General features: G+C 37.3%; 3 non-coding genes across 3 annotated transcripts; all 3 read left to right on the top strand.

Moving 5' to 3' along the window:
• The first annotated feature begins 8129 nt into the window (after positions 1-8129).
• TRNAN-GUU (transfer RNA asparagine (anticodon GUU)) lies at positions 8130-8202 on the top strand. The gene has a single exon. It is a non-coding gene; the product is annotated as a tRNA-Asn (tRNA).
• Positions 8203-8415: 213 nt separating this feature from the next.
• Positions 8416-8488, top strand: TRNAN-GUU (transfer RNA asparagine (anticodon GUU)). The gene has a single exon. It is a non-coding gene; the product is annotated as a tRNA-Asn (tRNA).
• Positions 8489-8701: 213 nt separating this feature from the next.
• Positions 8702-8774, top strand: TRNAN-GUU (transfer RNA asparagine (anticodon GUU)). Its single transcript has one exon. It is a non-coding gene; the product is annotated as a tRNA-Asn (tRNA).
• Positions 8775-9617: the final 843 nt, after the last annotated feature.

The raw sequence follows: 9617 nt of genomic DNA, 5'->3' as shown, positions 1-9617 counted from the left end.
GACCTTAGCAAAGCTTTCAACTCTGTAAATTTCGACCTGCTCACCCATAAATTGAGAAATCTGCATTTGTCAGAGACTGCTGTGAGTTGGTTCGAATCCTACTTACGGGAAAGACAACAATGTGTTGTATCCGGGAATCGAAGCTCTTCCTGGCTTAACATAACATCAGGTATACCACAGGGTTCGGTACTCGGACCATTGTTGTTCACAATATATGTCAGTGATATTACATCTCATGTAAGGCATTGTAACTATCACTTGTATGCTGACGACCTTCAATGCTACATCTCTTCCCGCTTAGATCGAATAAATGACGCTATAGATAAATTGAACAAAGACATTGACTCGATTGTGACATGGACAAAGAAATTCCATCTTAATATCAATCCTGGAAAGACACAAGCAATCATATTAGGACACAAACGGCAAACCGACGCTGTAAAGCACCTCGACATTTCCCCCGTTAAAGTAAGTACAGTGCATATCCCTTTCAGTTCTTCGGTAAAAAATCTTGGCATTCACATGGATAATAATCTCAACTGGGACATGCAAATCACAGAAACCAGCAGAAAAGTATATTCTATTATTCATGTGCTAAAAAGGATAAATGTTCATCTTCCCTCTTGCTTAAAAAAGTCCCTTGTGCAGTCCCTTGTATTTCCCTATTTTGACTATGCTGACATTTTACTGACTGACCTTTCCAGCGACAACAAAATGAAACTTCAACGTGCTCATAATTTGTGTGTACGTTTTGTAAGCAATGTTCGTAAATATGATCATATTACCCCATCCCTGGAAGCAATAGGTTGGCTTAAACTAGATAAGAAAAGAAATTTACATTCACTTCTCTTTCTCTTCGAAATCTTGAACTCTTCTATTCCTTCGTACCTGTCGTCTCGCTTCACTTACCTTTCTTCCCACCACAATCTGAACACACGCTCTCGCCATGAAACAATACTAACAATACCATCCCATCGCACCTCCTCATACTCATCCTCTTTCACAATAGCCCTGCCAAGACTCTGGAATTCGTTACCTGCTAGCATCAGGGACTGTCGAAATAAAATTCAATTCAAACGCAAACTTACTAGGCACTTGGTCAGTAATTGAGACTCGTTCAGACATGGTTTCTTGTAAATAGTTCTTTTAATTTACCACAAAATATCTCAATATCCGGTAATTTCATCACTATAGAATTTTGTTATTGTAGGTTTAATTTGTAATTTAGTAAATACAAAAATATTCTTTGTTCTTAACTTCTATGATAAAATGTCTAGCTTTCATTAATCAGGTATTCTTGCCGTACTTTAATTTTTATTGTAATTGTAATTGTAAATTTAATATTAATTGTAATCTTATTGTTCATGTTATAGTTGTAATCCCCTGGTAGAGGGGCAGAGAAGGCCTGACGGCCTTATCTCTACCAGGTTAAATAAATAAATCTAATCTAATCTAATCTACAGTAGTAGCAGCAGCAGTAGCAGCAGCAGTAGTGGCAGCAGTAGTAGCAGCAGCAGTAGTAGTAGTAGCAGCAGTAGTAGTAGGAACAGCAGCACTAGTAGTAGCAGCAGCAGCAGTAGTAGTAGTAGCAGCAGCAGTAGTAGTAGTAGCAGCAGTAGTAGTAGTAGTAGCAGCAGTAGTAGTAGTAGCAGCAGTAGTAGTAGTAGCAGCAGCAGTAGTAGTAGTAGCAGCAGTAGTAGTAGTAGGAACAGCAGCACTAGTAGTAGCAGCAGTAGTAGTAGTAGTAGTAGCAGTAGTAGTAGTAGCAGTAGTAGTAGCAGCAGTAGTAGTAGCAACATAGTAGTAGTAGTAGTAGTAGTAGTAGTAGTGACCTACAATCATTCGATTTTTTCAGGAAATACATCCTTCGTCTATCCATTCAGTTTTAGAAACTGACATTTGAGTTCTTCATTACAGATTGATATTTAATTGATTGTAATGCAACACTCTGGCTTGTCTCTTGATCTGAATCCTTCAAATAATAATAATAATAATAATAATAATAATAATAATAATAATAATAATACATGTAATTCGAAAGTAGGATCTCAATGATCAAGATCCCCATACCATTGTTCTCGTGCTCCCTCTCCCCTCGAGAAACTTACATTTACTCATGTTTAATGAAGAGGTTGAAGGAGTCCGACAGCAGTTCTGAAAGTATGACAAATATAAAAGTCCGCTGATTCTTCACGACGTCATCGAAGTCGCATCTAATCACTGGCGTAGATAAGGTGTAATAAGCTGCCCCTATTCTGCACTCGGACGTGCGGGTTCGAATCTTACTTAGGCCGACTACTTGGTAGTGTTCTTTTTCGAGGCTTTGCTCATCTATAAGGCGAATGCCAATCCTATGGTGAATTTTTAGAACCACTTCACTGAAATACCATCTCTCTATGTTTAATTTTAGCGACAGTAGAGAATTGCGCAGTTCATACATCCCTGTTAAATAATCGATTAAGGTATTCGTACCTTAAGCAGTGTTGGGTGACTTTCTTTCCCTTTCCAAACTGTGCTAACACAAACACTTGTCATGCTACATTTCCATTATGAATGTGTGTTAACAAATCTAAATTAAAGACCACTTAACACCGTCTCTTGAGCTGCTCTCGTGGGTTCGTTAAAGGAGCCAAGAATCCTATAATGCTCTTTCACTTCTATACAAAATTTTACATGACCTCCAAATTACCTGTCTTCACTCTTTCAGTTCCACACTACTTCATGAAATCAGCATCAATCTCTTATTCCCCTATTCCTCGCTGAGCGTAGTTCCTTACAATTTGACGGGCAGATAAATAGGGGAGAGTCGGGTAGTATCGGACATCGGGTAATATCGGACAGTGAGTTTCTTTCATCTACCACACGATGATAGTACCTGATTGACATGGTTACGTTTCTGTGATGTCACATAGAGAAACGTAACCATGTCATTCAGGTACTACCATATGGTGGTAGATGAAAGAAACGCACTGTCCGATACTACCCGATGTCCGATACTACCCGACTCTCCCCTAATGTTTAATGAAAATCTTGTCTTCGTTCGTTACGCCATCAATTATTCACAAACTGAGAACTCAAAACGGAAGAAAACAAAATATGATAGCACAACAAACGGCTTGGCCTGCTCAACTCGTAAGACGATAATGCTTAGTTCGGCATAAAAGATCGATTTTGCACTGTTTTACAAAAAATAAAAAATAATGTTTAATGAATGGTAAAAAATTAAGTATATATATATATATATATATATTTTTTTTAAATCCAAGGCCACCAGGTTGTCTTTTCGACATTTCTGGTCTTCTCTCCTGGCTGTGGCATAATTGTAACCCACTTCTGAGGTTGGGGCGCCTGGAAGGCGGAGTTACATTACCCCGATGATGTGATAGGATGATTATGATAATGTGGTGCCAGGAGAGGTCTTAAATCTAAACTTAACCTAAATTCCAGACCATGGACGAACACAGGAATAATCCCCTTTAAGGAAAAATTCCTGTGCTCTAACCGGGAATCGAACCCGGGACCTCATGAACTATAGCCAGAAGCTCTGACCACTAGACCATGAGGCTGGTCAAATTAAATATTATAGTACTTTCCCGGTCTACAAGGACTGTGAAATTTGCCTGTGAAATAAACTTACAAGTGAAATCATTAGCCACTGCAATATAACCATTTAAATTTTGTGCCTTTTTTTTGGCCCCTGTGTACAAATAGACAAATAGATTAATAAATAAACAAATAAACTCGGTTTCATCTCCAATTCTTACAAAATGCACAGCAAATCTGCCGGTATCGAAAATTTTAAAATTATCACGGACTCTGATGTACAAACATTTGTCAAACTTCTATTCCGTGCGATTATTGTTGTTTAGTTAACTGCCTGAAGACATGTCTAGACCCCACAAGTGACACTAACAAGGCAACACTCATGAGTCAAGCAGGCCAGGCGATAATGTGGTAGGATGGACAGTTCTTTCTCCCTCCATTGTATACAACATCGACTAGCTACATATTTCACTAATCTGACTTCAGATGCATACAAATAATTGTTCTTTCTCTGACACATATCGTCAAGTGAGATGTACTGCCTGATAATATCATGCATGTACGTATCAGTCAGCACCTCAATCAGAGGTTCTCGTACAATTATGTAATATGTATTTAATATTTTCGCTGCAATCAAAGAAGCGCCACAATGCTTCTTAAAATACAAATTAATTAATAATACTCCCAATTCTAGTTAGCGTCTACTAAGGCAGAAATCAGAACACTACTGCCTATCATTAAGAGCAAACGAAATATTTAACGAGTTCTGCATTTTATTACTCCACGAACAGAAGAGCAACGGCATTGCGTGTTAATCCACTCATTAGACCGCTCGTTTGTCCACATCCGCAGACTGGGAATCTTAAATTGGCGATAGGTTGCACAAAGACACTTCATATTAATAAACAGAGCATTGCTCCCCATGGCGAAAGCCCAAGTTCAGAATATATTGGAAAAATATCTTTCAATGCAATTCTTCTCAAGATATTTCCGCATTTACTGCCATGATCTTCCTATGTTTAGTCCTCATTGAGCTCAGACCAAATAGTTTGTTTAATTTTTTTGACATAAAACATTTGAAGGGTTCAGAGCCATAGTGGGCCAAGCGCCATTTATTAAAAACGGAGAAAGCAAGGGTTAAAGTTAAATGAATATCATAGTTTAATGAAGATTGACATATCATTTAGTTTTAACGTGTATACTTCATTTTACTTTCTATATGTTTCCAAGGAAATATCCAAGAGAGTGTGTTATACCATGCATTCTCTTAGCCCATTCAGAAACTTCCTCCCGCCAGAATTAAAACAGACTTTAGTGCAAACCCTCGTACTACCACTGTTTGACTATTGCGACGTAATATTTACAGACTTGACAACTGACCTTTCGAACAAGCTGCAGCGTGTACACAATATGTGTGTCAGATTCATCAGCAATGCTCACAAATTTGACCACATTACACCCTCGTTCAAATCTTTATCCTGGCTGCAACTTAGTAACCGTAGAACACTTCATTCGCTGTCTCTTCTGTTTCGAGTTCTCCACACTTCTACTCCAAATTATCTTCGTTCCCGGTTTAACTACTTATCCTCCAGTCACAATCTAAACACCAGGTCACAGGAGAGCCAAATCCTAGCAATTCCCGCCCATATAACATCCCACTATTCATCCTCTTTTACTGTCTCAGTTCCCCGTGAATGGAATTCTCTACCACAGAAGATTAGGGGCTGTCAGACAATAACCACTTTCAAGAAAAGGCTAAACGATTTCTTACGGGCGCAGTCAAATTGAAATTATACTTGTGATCGAGCTTAATAATTTAATTTAATTTAGATATGACTATCATTACTATTATTATTATTACATAATTATTTTATTGGTGTTGTGAAGACGAAAAGAATTGTCATTGTATTATATTAATTATGTATTATATTGTCTTGTATTTGTAGTATTGTATTGCTTTGAATTGTATTGTATTGTATTGTATTAATTATGTTATATTCATAGCATTGTAGTAATTTTTTATCATACTGATTGAGTGGAAGAGAAGGCCGAATGGCCTTAACTCTGCCAGTTAAAATAAACCATTACTATTATTATTATTATTAAATTATGGTAATAATTTCAATTTAACCCTTGTTTTCTACGGCTTTAATAAATGGCGCTTGGCCCACTATGGTTCTGAACCCTTCATTTTATCATTACGTCAATCACTCACAGTTTTCTGCACAAGATCAAGTCTTTCACTGAAAACAGCATTCTCTGCCCTTCCCCATTTTCCTTCCGGCTTTCGTCTTCGTCTCCGCATACGACCCTTATCTTAGTGTTGTCTGTTATCTGATTTTGTTCTGCTCCGAACTTTTCTTCTGTTCACCATTTCTTCCAGTGCATCCTTCAGTAGGTAGTTTCTTCTTATCCAGTGACCAAACTAATTTCTTTTTCTCTTCCTCATCATTTACAGTACTACTCTTTCTAGCATAGCTCCATTTCTTATCTTTCCTGTCCATTTCAAACGCTCTATTCTTCCCCATATCCATATTTGAAATGCTTCTAGACGTTTCTCTTCACTTCGTCGTAAAGTTCACGTTTATTCCCAATACAGTGTCGATTCCCAATGGGGGTAACGATTTTCTCCACTTATTCTTTTCCCACTATCGTGGCCTGGGGTTTCCTCAGCTTCTAACAGAAACAAGTACAAGGGGCATTTCCTTATTTGTAGGGCAGAGGGCGCATAGGATTGACATTCCTATTATCATTAATAATAAATTGTTATTTAATATAAATAAGTGTATACATATGACCTTTTCTAGATTGAAAAATACAATTAAATTTTCATATAAAATAGAGGCAAAAGTTTTACCAGCAGAAAATGAACATAAAGATTTAGGTATATTATTTAGCAGCAATTTTACATTTTATAGTCATATTAATAATATTATAAATTTGTCCTATAAAAGTTTAGGTTTTGTTATGAGAAATTCTTTTAAATTCAAAGTGAAAACTATAATAATTTTGTATAATTCCATTGTTCGATCTAAATTAGAATATGCTGCTGTTATCTGGAACCCAGTTACTAACAAATATATTCTGTTACTAGAAAAAATTCAAAATAAATTTCTAAAATGGTTATATTACAGACTTTATAATGATTATCCTACCTATGAGAGTTATGCTACAATGCTTCAACATTTCCATTTTACTAGTTTGCAAATTCGACGAAATTGTCAATCTTTAAACTTTCTTCATAAAATTATTAACAATAAGTTGGACTGTGTTGGTTTATTTTATTATATAACATTATATGCACCTAAGCTTAAAACGAAATTTCGAAATTTGTTTTACATACCAAGGACAAATACTGAATCCCACAAAAATTCCCCAGTTTTCCAAATGTTACAGTTATACAATAAATTACATCCTCATCCGAATGTTGATATTTTCAATATGAATTTCTCTAGATACAGAATTATTTGTTATCATATTCTACAGAATATTGTTGCTAGTTAATTTGAAGCTACTTTCACGCCTTATTTCAATTTCTCTTTTTTCCTTTCTCTTATTTCTATTTTGTTTCAGTTTTTAATAAGTATATGTTTCCTTTTCCTTGTTTATGTTTTATCAATTAATTTGTCAGTCGTGAACATTGTAATTGGGCTTTGCCTGTTATGTTCATCAATAAATAAATAAATAAATAAATAAATAAATAAATTGTCTGTACAGGTGGGAGTCTTAGCTTGACGCCATCTTGTGAACCTCCATGGCGGGATGACTTTAATTTACCTAGGCCTATACTTCATTGAAAACATCCCAGATAAATCGGCTAGTAAGTATATAGAATACAAAAAACCGTGTACGAGACATATCTAATTCGGGCTAAAAGGGTCGATGGGTAATAAAACAATACTTTGCAGTCATAATACTTTCTCCATCCTTCGTACACAAAGGAAGAATAGACGAAGAGGCGGAAAAAAATTAATATAGTCTAGATTAAAGCTTGAATTTCGAGCATTATCAAGTGCAAGTCACACTATCTGCGATATGCAAACCAGCCCGCACCAGGCGGTTGTCATGAGTACAACATTCCTTTAAGAGATTTTAAACGCCGTTCAAGGTAACGGCGTAACCCTTATGACACAAGCTCATATCGGGAACTACATACAGTTACGAAGCACCAATGACTGAGAACATTTTTCAAGCCTAAAATGGATAGTGAATGCAGTGGAGTTTTTACTTTCACACCTACTATTATTGTGCAATGCACATGACGCTGAAATATCATCTCTGTAAGAAACCTTATCCTAACTAAAAGGTCAATATAAGATACACATTACCTTTGAATAAACCAAAGGTCCCGGGTTCGATACCCGGCCCCGGAACAATTTTTCCCTCGAAATTATTCAAATCAACTTTACAGGGAGTTATACCTGAAATCTTGATTTTCATAATACACGTCACTGTTCGTTAACAGAAAACCACAATGTAAGTCACACGGAGTTAGTGTGCACTCGAAGTTGGTTGCTTGACGGTTGTCAGCCCACTTTGAGGTATGTGGATATAGAGGGAGGAATTGGATCGGTGTCGGGTAGAGTTCCCGGGTAGCTCAGTTGGTAGAGCGTTGGTACGTTAAACCAAAGGTCCCGGGTTCGATACCCGGCCCCGGAACAATTTTTCCCTCGAAATTATTCAAATCAACTTTACAGGGAGTTATACCTGAAATCTTGATTTGCATAATACACGTCACTGTTCGTTAACAGAAAACCACAATGTCAGTCACACGGAGTTAGTGTGCAATCGAAGTTGGTTGCTTGACGGTTGTCAGCCCACTTTGAGGTATGTGGATATAGAGGGAGGAATTGGATCGGTGTCGGGTAGAGTTCCCGGGTAGCTCAGTTGGTAGAGCGTTGGTACGTTAAACCAAAGGTCCCGGGTTCGATACCCGGCCCCGGAACAATTTTTCCCTCGAAATTATTCAAATCAACTTTACAGGGAGTTATACCTGAAATCTTGATTTGCATAATACACGTCACTGTTCGTTAACAGAAAACCACAATGTCAGTCACACGGAGTTAGTGTGCAATCGAAGTTGGTTGCTTGACGGTTGTCAGCCCACTTTGAGGTATGTGGATATAGAGGGAGGAATTGGATCGGTGTCGGGTAGAGTTCCCGGGTAGCTCAGTTGGTAGAGCGTTGGTACGTTAAACCAAAGGTCCCGGGTTCGATACCCGGCCCCGGAACAATTTTTCCCTCGAAATTATTCAAATCAACTTTACAGGGAGTTATACCTGAAATCTTGATTTGCACATTACCTTTGCTTATATCCGCAGTGTGTGTCCAGTACCAAGTGTGTAAAAGCTATAGTAAATGCTTGCGTACATTGATTGCTAAAGTATCGCGGTTCCACGCTCTAGTGAATGCAAATAATACTACTGGTGTTTCGACATTGCACTTGTACACACATTCTTTCACTAGAAGACATAAATTATTCGCTAATTATCATCTCATTTGTTAAACAGCACAAAAATTAAATATCGCTTTCGATTGTAGGTATGTATGTATGTATGTATGTATGGATGCATGCATGCATGTATAAGTGTTTTATTCAGTTCTTTAAAATGTTTATGCAACATTGTAAACGAAGTGGCAAAAGTGTTTTGAGTAAAGCCCGGATTTCTAAGCACAATCAAACAGTAAAATAAGCAAGCAAATAAGGACGAAAATTTGTCAAAATAAGCAAGAACGAATACATGGAAATATGATGATAAATTATTTGTTTCGTAGAATGCTGATTGAGAGGTTTTGTGGGTGGCATTCCTTAACTACAACAGCGAGCAATCACACACACCTTATTGAACCAACGCGTGTTGCACAACTTGCACACTGCAGCTTGAAACTCGGGGATTCACCATCCATGCACATGGCATCATTCCGATAAGTGCGATAACGGACTGACCTGCCTAGTCGCAGAAGCCTGGCGGGGAATCCCAAGGTTCTCTCCTAATTAGAACTAAGTGGTATTATTTCATATCTTAATAAGGTTTAAAGTCTTAATGGTTATTACGATTGGGTTAAACATGCAC

Source organism: Periplaneta americana, chromosome 6 (genome assembly GCF_040183065.1).
Source record: "Periplaneta americana isolate PAMFEO1 chromosome 6, P.americana_PAMFEO1_priV1, whole genome shotgun sequence".
NCBI lineage: Eukaryota > Metazoa > Arthropoda > Insecta > Blattodea > Blattidae > Periplaneta > Periplaneta americana.
This window is presented reverse-complemented; position numbering and strand designations above follow the sequence as displayed.